This window comes from Apium graveolens, chromosome 6 (genome assembly GCF_009905375.1).
Source record: "Apium graveolens cultivar Ventura chromosome 6, ASM990537v1, whole genome shotgun sequence".
NCBI classification, from domain to species: domain Eukaryota; kingdom Viridiplantae; phylum Streptophyta; class Magnoliopsida; order Apiales; family Apiaceae; genus Apium; species Apium graveolens.
Window position 1 is genome coordinate 207,384,681 of NC_133652.1, and position 9,906 is coordinate 207,394,586.

Genomic DNA, 9,906 nt, shown 5'->3' on the forward strand with positions numbered 1-9,906 from the left:
ATGTCTTGGTACATACTTTGGTTGCGGAAAACCAGGGGGGTTGTACTGCTTAGCTGGATATTGCTGGTAAGGCTGTTGAACCGCATTCTGAGTGTTGCTCCAGCTGAAATTAGGATGATTGCAGTTGTTGGGATGATAGGTGGTTGGCACTGGTTGCTGCGATCGCTGGAAGTTGCTCACAAACTGATCTGATTCACTAGAAATTGCGCACTGATCAGTCTCGTGGGCACCAGCACAAAGCTCACAGACACTAGCGATTTGATTAACTCCATAATTAACCAAAGTGTCCACCTTCATCGTCAAAGCCTCAAGTTGGGTAGCGATGGCAGTTGCTACATCTAACTCCAGAATTCCTGTGACTTTTCCCTGAGTCAGTCTCTGGGAAGGATTCTGGTACTCATTAGCAGCCATCAGTTCAATATGTTTATAAGCTTCATCGTAGCTCTAAGCCCATAAGGCTCCTCCTTATACTACATCAAGCATGGGTCTAGAAGTCACACCCAATCCATTCTAGAAGAAATTAATAATCATCCAATCAGGCATGCCATGGTGTGGGCACTTCCTTAGCATTTCCTTATATCGATCCCAAGCCTCACATAGAGATTCCCCTATTTGCTGAGCAAACTGGGTAAGAGCATTCATGATTACAGCAGTCTTCGCCATGGGGAAGAATTTATTAAAAAAATTTTACGCAAGATCTTCCCAAGTGGTGATAGATCATGTTGGCAGAGAGTGTAACCAGCACTTAGCCTTGTCCCTTAGAGAGAATGGGAACAGGCGTAGCTTGATAGCGTCTTCAGTCACATCATTAAATTTGAAAGTGTCGCAGATCTTGATGAAATCCCTGATGTGCATGTTGGGGTCTTCAGTAGGAGAACCCCCAAACTGAACTGAGTTCTGTATCATCTGAATCGTTCTTGACTTGATCTCAAAAGTGTTAGCCCTGATGGCCGGTCTGATGATGCTTGACTGAATGTCATTAATCTTCGGCTGAGAATAGTCCATCAAAGCCTTCAGATTTTCTGCTTGATCTCCCATCGCTACTACAACTGGTTCTTCGACTTTCTCTTCTTCTTCTACCTTCTTTTCTTCCTCAAAAACTTCCTTCTGAACTATCACAACTTCTTCCTCGACTTTATCCAGTGTTCTCTTACGAGTACGCGAATGCGTATGCATACACCCTCGCTAGAGTACCTGAAATAAGACAAGGAAACAGATAAGTAACAATGTATGAGTCAATGAACTTTAACGACCACTGATGGAAAGCACATAAACTATCAATTAACACTGCAGTCCCCAGCAGCGGCACCAAAAACTTGTTAGTCGCTAAACACGAGCTAATAATACACGCAAGTATATGAGTTTGCAAGTAGTATAAATCTTTTCTAGTTCGTTCCCACAGAGACTGTATTGGTTAACTAATTAATTCACACACTTAAGAAACAATGTATGGTTATTATTCAATCCTAAGATGATAAATAATTGAGGTTGTTTATAACTAAGAACTAAACTATTAATTATAACTATGATAATAAGATTAATTGAATTAATAAGTATGACAAATATGGGATTCTAACTTCATTAAATACTTCATTCAATAGCCTTATTAATCTTAACTTAACATGCAATTGTGATGACACTAATCGGATAACACGAAACTGATAAACGCCAACTTTCGTTACACGAGTACCATACTATCAGACATCCACAAAGGAGATAGAAGCTGAATAGACACCAATTATATTGAGACCTTATATGTCTATAGAATTTGACAACATAACGGTTTAAGCACAAGTTATCTATCTTGATTATATAGGGCAAGTAAGATGGTTAAAATTACCTACAAACCATGCATGACAATACACGAACCTATGCTAGCATGGGAAGTTCTAAATCCTTAAGTTCACTTTCGCTTCATTAAGAATTAACAAACTATCTTATAAGTTCGCGATGCTCATAAGATGAATATGCACAACCAATACTAGGATATCATACAATCACCACATACTAAGACATCAATCAGTTTAACTAAAGAAATCCATAAATAAATCCGTTAAAACCCCACGATAACGATAAGCCCACGATCAGACTCATCATCAACATGGGTTTTGATGAAAGCATGGTATATAAAACGTAGTCTTTATAACGAATAATTTAAACCAAGTACAAACAAGACTATAGGTTCAACAAAATAAGAAACGAGCATCCAAGATTACAACTCAAAACAAAGATTCACAAGAATAAACTAGATCGTCTTCGCCTTTGTTGAATTATGCTATTGGTCTCTTGTCGTCTTCTCCTTGTGCTCTGGTAAGTCTCCTTCTTAATAAACGATCTTGAGTTATCAATATATAGTAGTCCAATCAACCCAGGAGTCCAGAAAATAGAATTGTAAAAGAATCAGGATTTTATTATCCCGATACGGCGCGGCCGCGTGCTTCATCAGCGCAGGCGCGCTGGCTTTCTGTACTTCGGGGCGGCCGCGCGCTTGTTCAGTGCGGGCACGCTGGGCTTCTGCTAGAAATAACTTCTTTTCTTTTTCTTTATCCTGCAGTTTCGAGCCGGCTTCAACGAGCTTGTATTCCAGCACCACCTAGACACCATATTAGCACCAAAATAATGCTAATTCACCTGATTCACATATTAATGCATGAAATGCAAAAACACTAGAAAACACGTTAAATCACTTAAGAACTTGAATACAAATGCACCAATCCAAAGCTTATTAGAGCATTATAAAGTGTCATAAATGCCACTCAATACTATTCTCGGCAACAGATACCGATTCTTAATCGTCATTTTATTCAACTCCCGATAGTCGATATAGAATTTCATGCCTCCGCCTTTCTTCTTTACGAAAAGAACTGGTGCTCCCCATGGAGACGTACGGGGCCTTATGACTCCTTTATCCAAAAGTTCTTCTATCTGACTCGCTAACTCCTTCATCTCTTCCGGTGCCATTCTATAAGGTGCTTTTAAAACGGGTTCAGTGCCTGGGGCAAGATTAATCTTAAACTCAATCTGTCGATCTGGTAATAGTCCTGGTAATTCCTCTAGAATCACATCGGGGAACTCTCTTACTACTGGAATCTTCTCCATGCTAGGAACTTCCTTCTCTGAATCTACTACATAGGCTAAATATGCTTCACATCCTTTCCTAAGTAGCTTGCTGTCTTGAATAGCGGTGAAAAATAGCTGCTCTTGCTTCTGGCCCTTAAATATCACCTTACTCCCATTTTTTGCTCAAAGATAGACCTTCTTAGATCTAAAATCTATCTGAGCATTATTCTTTCCTAACCAATCCATTTCTAATACTATATCAAACTTCCCTAACTTGAAAAGTATCAACTCGACTGAAAACTTATGCCCAGAGATGTCAATCTCAGATTGAGGGAAAAATTGACTATGTTCATCACTTCACTCATATCCTTCTTATCACAGTTTAATCTATTAGCAAAAGTTTCTGATATAAAAGACTTCGTAGCTCCTTAATCAATCAATACTTTAGCTTCAACACTATTTATCAAAAGCTTACCTGCTATAACCTCAGAATTCTGAACATCATCCTTCATCTTTAGATTAAAAGTCCTTTCTGATGCTTGTGGAGTCTCTGCAGGTGGTGAAGGTAACGCCAATATTTCTGGTGGTGCTGCGGTGCTGGTGTTGCGGTGCTGGTGCTGGCTATATTCATCATGCTCTTGATTAATCCAATGGACTTGCACTCCTTGGCGATATGTGCAACTTTTCCGCACTTGTAGCATGTTACTCCAGGTTTCTGCACTTTACACTTATTGGCCAAATGTCCCTTCTGATTACATCGATAACATGTCATGTTGAGCTTGTTGGATGTTTTTTCCCACAATGCCTACATTCGACCCTTGGTTGTTTGTCATCGTTTGCTTGACCCTGATTCAGCTGATGGTTTCCTTTATTATCTTGTCTCTTATTCACTCCCCCTATCTTCTGTGCATTCCAACATTTCTGGAATCCAATTCTCTTCACGTTTCTATCTTGCTGGTACCCCGATTCCACCCTTTCCTTCTGATGAAATACTTTACTCTTCTTAACATCTCTTTCCTTTATAGATTGCGCTCCATTACTTTCAATTAATGTTGCCTTCTGGACTACCCCAGCGTAGGTACCAATCTCAAACATCGACAATCTATCTCGAATCCAATATTCAAGCCCTTGTTGAAACCTCTGAGCCTTCTCTTCATCAGTAATTACATACTTAGTCACAAATCTTGACAATTCGGTAAACTTCTTCTCATATTCCAAGACTGTCATACTCCCCTATTTCAATTCCAGAAATTTCATCTCCATCTGTTTCTGCATAAACCGGGGGTAATATTTTTCCAAAAATAACTCCTTAAACCTAGTCCGAGTAACCGATTGAACTTCTTCCAAAGCTTTGACTAAATCACACCAATAAATTGCTTCCCCTTTCAAGAAATATGCGGTATAGATGGTCTTCTGTACTTCCCCTAGTTGAACCAATTCGAAATATCTCTCCATTTCTCTTATCCAAGTGTTGGCTACTACGGGATCAGTGGTATCATGAAAAGCTAGAGGGTTCACATTCTGAAAAGTTTTAAAAGTCATAATTTATTGAGGGAGCTCGGGTGTATCTGGTTGATGTTGGTGTTGATCATGATTCTCTTGGTTTTGAAATTATTGTTGTTGGAATTATTGTTGAAGAGTTTGTTGTTGTTGAGCAATTGCATTAGTCTGTTGTTGCAGAGTTTCCAATATTCGAAGGATATTGGGGTCGGTTGCAGAAGCAGTACTGGTTTGCTTTATCTTTTTAGGAGGCATATTTTTGAAAAGAAAATCTGTAACAAGAAGGTATGATTATGACAGATATTTCAAAGCTAGGTTATCACAGGGTTAATTTGATCACATGATAACTAGATTTTAGCAAAGTTATACATAATTATAAGCAAGAAAGCGAATATATAGGAAAAATTGGGACAACATAATTACATAAGTAAGCTCGAAACAATTGCGATAATCATAAATATAATTCTGATATAACAGGTTTAACAAGGTAGTTAAGGGTATAACAATCAAAACAAAGGTGACAAGAAATTAAGGGAATCACATGTATTCGGATTTAGTTAATGAGTTGATATATAATAAAAGCGAAGCTAAATTGAATGATAATGAACCGAAACGATAGTGCATTAAGCATTAAAACAAAGTTATCTTACAACGCCACCAATCAAGGTTCGAATTTTTAAAAGTGAACGACATCATAGTTCTGAAAAGAAATATAGAAACTACATAGTTCCAGAAATACAAACAACATAAAGGGTAGCCAACTAGAAAGGAAATAGGAAGTCTGGCTCCTAATTCGGCCTAACAGTCATCTACCTAGGTCTCCTCGTTAGCATCTCGGGCTATCGGGATCTCTTCCCACTGCTCTCCCTGAAGCACCTTCACAATGCCCTCAAGTTCATCTGCTACCATCTAGATGGTGTACTGGCTGCTGCGGTCACGGTGTGCTGGCATTTCCCCAAGCTTAGTGTTAATGAACTTTGACAAGGACTTGAGTCTCGCAATCAACTACGCCTTAGGTTCCTCTTTAAGCCGGGTATCATCCTGGAAAGCCACATTTAGTTGCTCCATAAGTCGGTCATACTTCCCTTGGAGCCTATCATACTGGAGCCTCAATTCAGCATACGCGGAGAATGCTATAGTGTCAGATGGCGCCGAGGACGAAGAAGAATGCATCATTTTCTGAGAAACAATATATACGAAGGAATATATTAGCGACTTACTTGAATAATATCTACTTACACTCTCGCATTTCCTATATATATATATATCATATAACCTATATGGACTATTCAGGGACTCTAAACCTTAGCTCTGATACCAAGACCTGTCACAACCCCAAAATTTACACTAACAAAATATAACTGAATAAATACAAAGTTATTACAAATGGCTGTTAACAACAGAATCCAAGGTCGCAAAGGTTCAGGGTTTGAACAGTCCCATACTACAACTATTATAACTTATATTTAAAGCTACCAGTCCTCACACAAACACCAATTATACTACCTGAGCTCTCACATAAGCCTCAGCATCTCCACCGATAGACTTACGAGCAGTCTGCTTGAATCTAACCATACTTGCTAGATGGAATGACATAAATGAAAAGTAAGAAGTGAGCAAGGCACTCAGTAAGGTATATCATAAAACATAATTTAACATAATAGCAATTTATATATGAAAATTGAGGTGTATGGCATCATTATTCAAGTCAAAACATTTGTAACCAAATCATTGCTCAAAATCATTTTATGACGCTACGGATTACAGCCGGTGATCAGCCGCGAAGCAATCCTGAACCTCACTAGGTTCTTAACAATTTAATGGGATCCCTAGGCAACTTTTAAGCCTAACATAATAAGTGTGAAAGGGACTTGCATCTTAGTCCAGTTCACCAATCTCAAGAAAACATTCTTTTATTTAAAGAGCAATTAACTTTTATAAAACTGATGCCAAGGAGAACTTTACAAAGATCAATACAAAGGGGTTTAAATAATAAATCAAGGATTCTGAGTTAAGAAACTCTTATCAGAATGATGTGACTTCTCACTAGCAGGGTTTTCAAGGATAGTCAGCAATGGTTTGATACCCAAGGAAGAAAGTATTTAAAAAGAGTCATAACGTTGTTCCACAAGATAGAGGTCTCATATTTGAGGTTTATATATATAGGATATTTATAGTGACAAAATATGGGTATGATTACAAGGATTTATGTAAGGATTTGGTAACTCGGGGGTGCAAGAGTGAAAAGAATAGCGGTTAATCAAGAGAGATCATATATGAGGTTTTATAGTTTATAAGGGTAGGATTTTTATAAGCGTATACACAGCATTTGCAAAATCTCGATCTAAAATCAGAATATTTCCAACAATATATCATGGTGACAACAATATTAAAAGAGATCAATTTGTGAGCATACTATCGTAATTCAAAGGAGTGGCTCAGAATATTTGCAATATCTTAATAGTTTAGAATAGTTCTCAACATATATCTTGACAGGGTCATAGGAAACTTGCAATATATCATGAAAGTAAGGGAACACTTGCATAACATAATTTAAGGAAAATATCACTAGAATGATAAGCGAAGGCAAAAACACTTGCACAAAAATAGAATTGACAAGGGGGGAAACACTTGCCTTAAGAAGGCTGAACTAACTCTCGTCTTGATCGTGGAAGCAACAGGGAGCAGTAATCGACTTTGACAGCAAGTTACTACCTTTTCATGAGCCTACACAAAATATTAGACCTCATCAAGATACACTCTCATAGAAACTCCATCATGATTTAAGATTTCGAAACATATTGGCACTTAGGCCTAACTACACATTCGACTCTTTACTATTCTCTTATTATGCTCAAATAATCATTTAGGATTATATCACACATTTAATCACATAATATACAACTTTGATATCATTGTGCACTATTGAGTATGGAATGATCTCACTCCACCCAACACGATTGACTCGAAGTGCTACCTTGTCTAGTGCAACCCAACTAGCTTTCCAAGTTTGAAGTGCCTTTACTAGATAACCTCCATTTCACTTAGCCACACCTATGGCCCAACCTCCTAATTACCTCTTACTAACAATTAGACTCAATGGTCAACTCAGGCCTCATCTCTAAGAATGCAAGAATTTAAGTGCAAGGACAATGTGTTCCTAAGTGCAACTATTAGGTGACACCGAATGGTACTAAGTGACAATGAACCCCTTCCACTCAAGGTTTGATACTCAAATTACTACAGTGGAATCTTAGGTACTAAATATAACTAGTGCACTTGTAATGACACCAAGGCTCAACCTAGGCTTCCTTGGGCCTACTCTCAAAGATGGCTCTCCCCTGTCCTAGTGACACTCAAACTGCCCTAATTTGAACTCACTTTATACTCTTGGTTTTAACTCTAAACCTTCGAAATATGGCCTAAAAAATCTCCCAAAAACTCCCTAGGTTCAATGCTAAGCAAGGCCTAATGAGGGCCTACCAATGACACCACTTTCTAGGCTTAAAAGTGCTCCTCACTCAAACTGACTCTGTTCTGACCAGAAGTCATGATTCGACTTGTGCACCTAACTAAATGAGTTGATTTCTTATATTTAAAGCTTCTGGGATCGACTATAGGTCAAGTCCTAACTTCTGGTGGATTGGGCCTCCCAATGCCCAACGAATGCCCATTCAAAACTCTCCTACAAACTAGTGCAACATTCTGGAAAAAAATTAAACCTTACACTATCTCTTTCTCCTTAACTCCCACTTATAAACCATGAACCTAATATTTAACCAAGCATAATTGATAACCAAAAACTCTCATCTATCCTACTAACACGTGGTGGAGATCATTCATACTCTAATGCACCATGACCCATTTATACAAACAAGGTAGCAAGACTAACACTTAAACCACATTTTCAAGTACTCATTCATAAAACGAATATTCATAATAACATGCAACACAATACTAATTGAATATACTCATTAACCCACTGTAAAAACTATATTTTGTAATAATAAAGCACTTATCAAGAAAAGTATAATCATCTTTTTAGCAAATCAAGTTACATTTAAGGTATACAATCGAACTTAAAGCGAAAATCATGTATATAGTCTAGTTTTCAACATGCATTCCTAGTACTCTAAGATTCTGAGTGTAAAATAAACATGCAATAATTTAAAATACAATATCCCAAGTATTTCATGACATGCAAGGGTTTTAAAGATCATGATCCATAAAAAATTTAGCTGTAAAGTGACATGCAATCAAGACTTCTTCACATAACTTTTAATCACAAACAAAGAACATAAAACTCTACTCCATTCGGCTCTTAAAGAGTCAATTCCAAATTTAAGGGAGTGAAATGATCATACAAAATGGCAAGGAAGTCCCTCAACCATTGATCATTTTCACTCTTGATGCTTTGTCTTTGTTTTGAACCTTAAACTCACAAGAATCAAGGTTTTCAACACTAGGCTTCACTCAAAACTCAACATGCAAGCTTAAACCAAGTAGTACACTTAATATTTAACTTACTAAACAAGTGATCAAGGCTTAGAGAATGATTTCTTGTAAGAACTTTTGAAGAAAAGATGAAAGAAAGTGAACAGGGGGGGCTTGACTTCGGCCGAGAGAGAGAAGAGAGGAGGGAGGTGAGTGAGTTGGAGTGTGTAAGTGGTGAAAATAACACAAGGTGATGATATGGTGGTGGTTTGATGATAATGGAATATATATTTACCTTTTATCCCTCTTTCAAAACTAACAAGGTTTGCATGCAAGGTCAACTTAGGAAATTGACTAGTTAAAGTGTAGTTAGTGGGGTTGGATTTGACAACAATACACCTCCCTTCAATTGAGTGGATTTTTGCATGCAAGGTTATCATGGTAAATGGAAAATTATTAATCAAATATCATTTTAGAGAAAGAATTTTATAAATAAAAATATAAATCTATAAATCACAAAAGTCATACCATAAAATAGTTTAGGATATTAGAAACTTTTTGAGATCACTTTCAAAAATGTTAAGGAAACAAGTTTTGATATAAAAAAATCCATGAAATAATATTTTTAATAATATATCACAAATTACTCAAATAAAGGAATTTCTTTTCTCAAAAATTTTCTAAAAAAATAAATTAATTTACAATTCACAAAATATGACCCTTAAGACTCATAAAAGCACAAAATTGACTTTCTATTGATATATATATATAAATATATATACATATAATTAAACTAGAAATATACCGGTTGTAACATTAAACCCGATCAATAAATTTCTTTATTGATTATTCTGAGTTATAGATGAAATTAATAACTTGATCGAGAAAATATCTTTTTCGTGAGATGTCTTT

The 9,906-nt window shown here is 36.9% G+C and overlaps 1 non-coding gene across 1 annotated transcript; it reads left to right on the forward strand.

Moving 5' to 3' along the window:
* Window positions 1-541: 541 nt before the first annotated feature.
* On the forward strand, window positions 542-648 carry LOC141669133 (small nucleolar RNA R71). The gene has a single exon (XR_012553425.1). It is a non-coding gene; the product is annotated as a small nucleolar RNA R71 (small nucleolar RNA).
* Window positions 649-9,906: the final 9,258 nt, after the last annotated feature.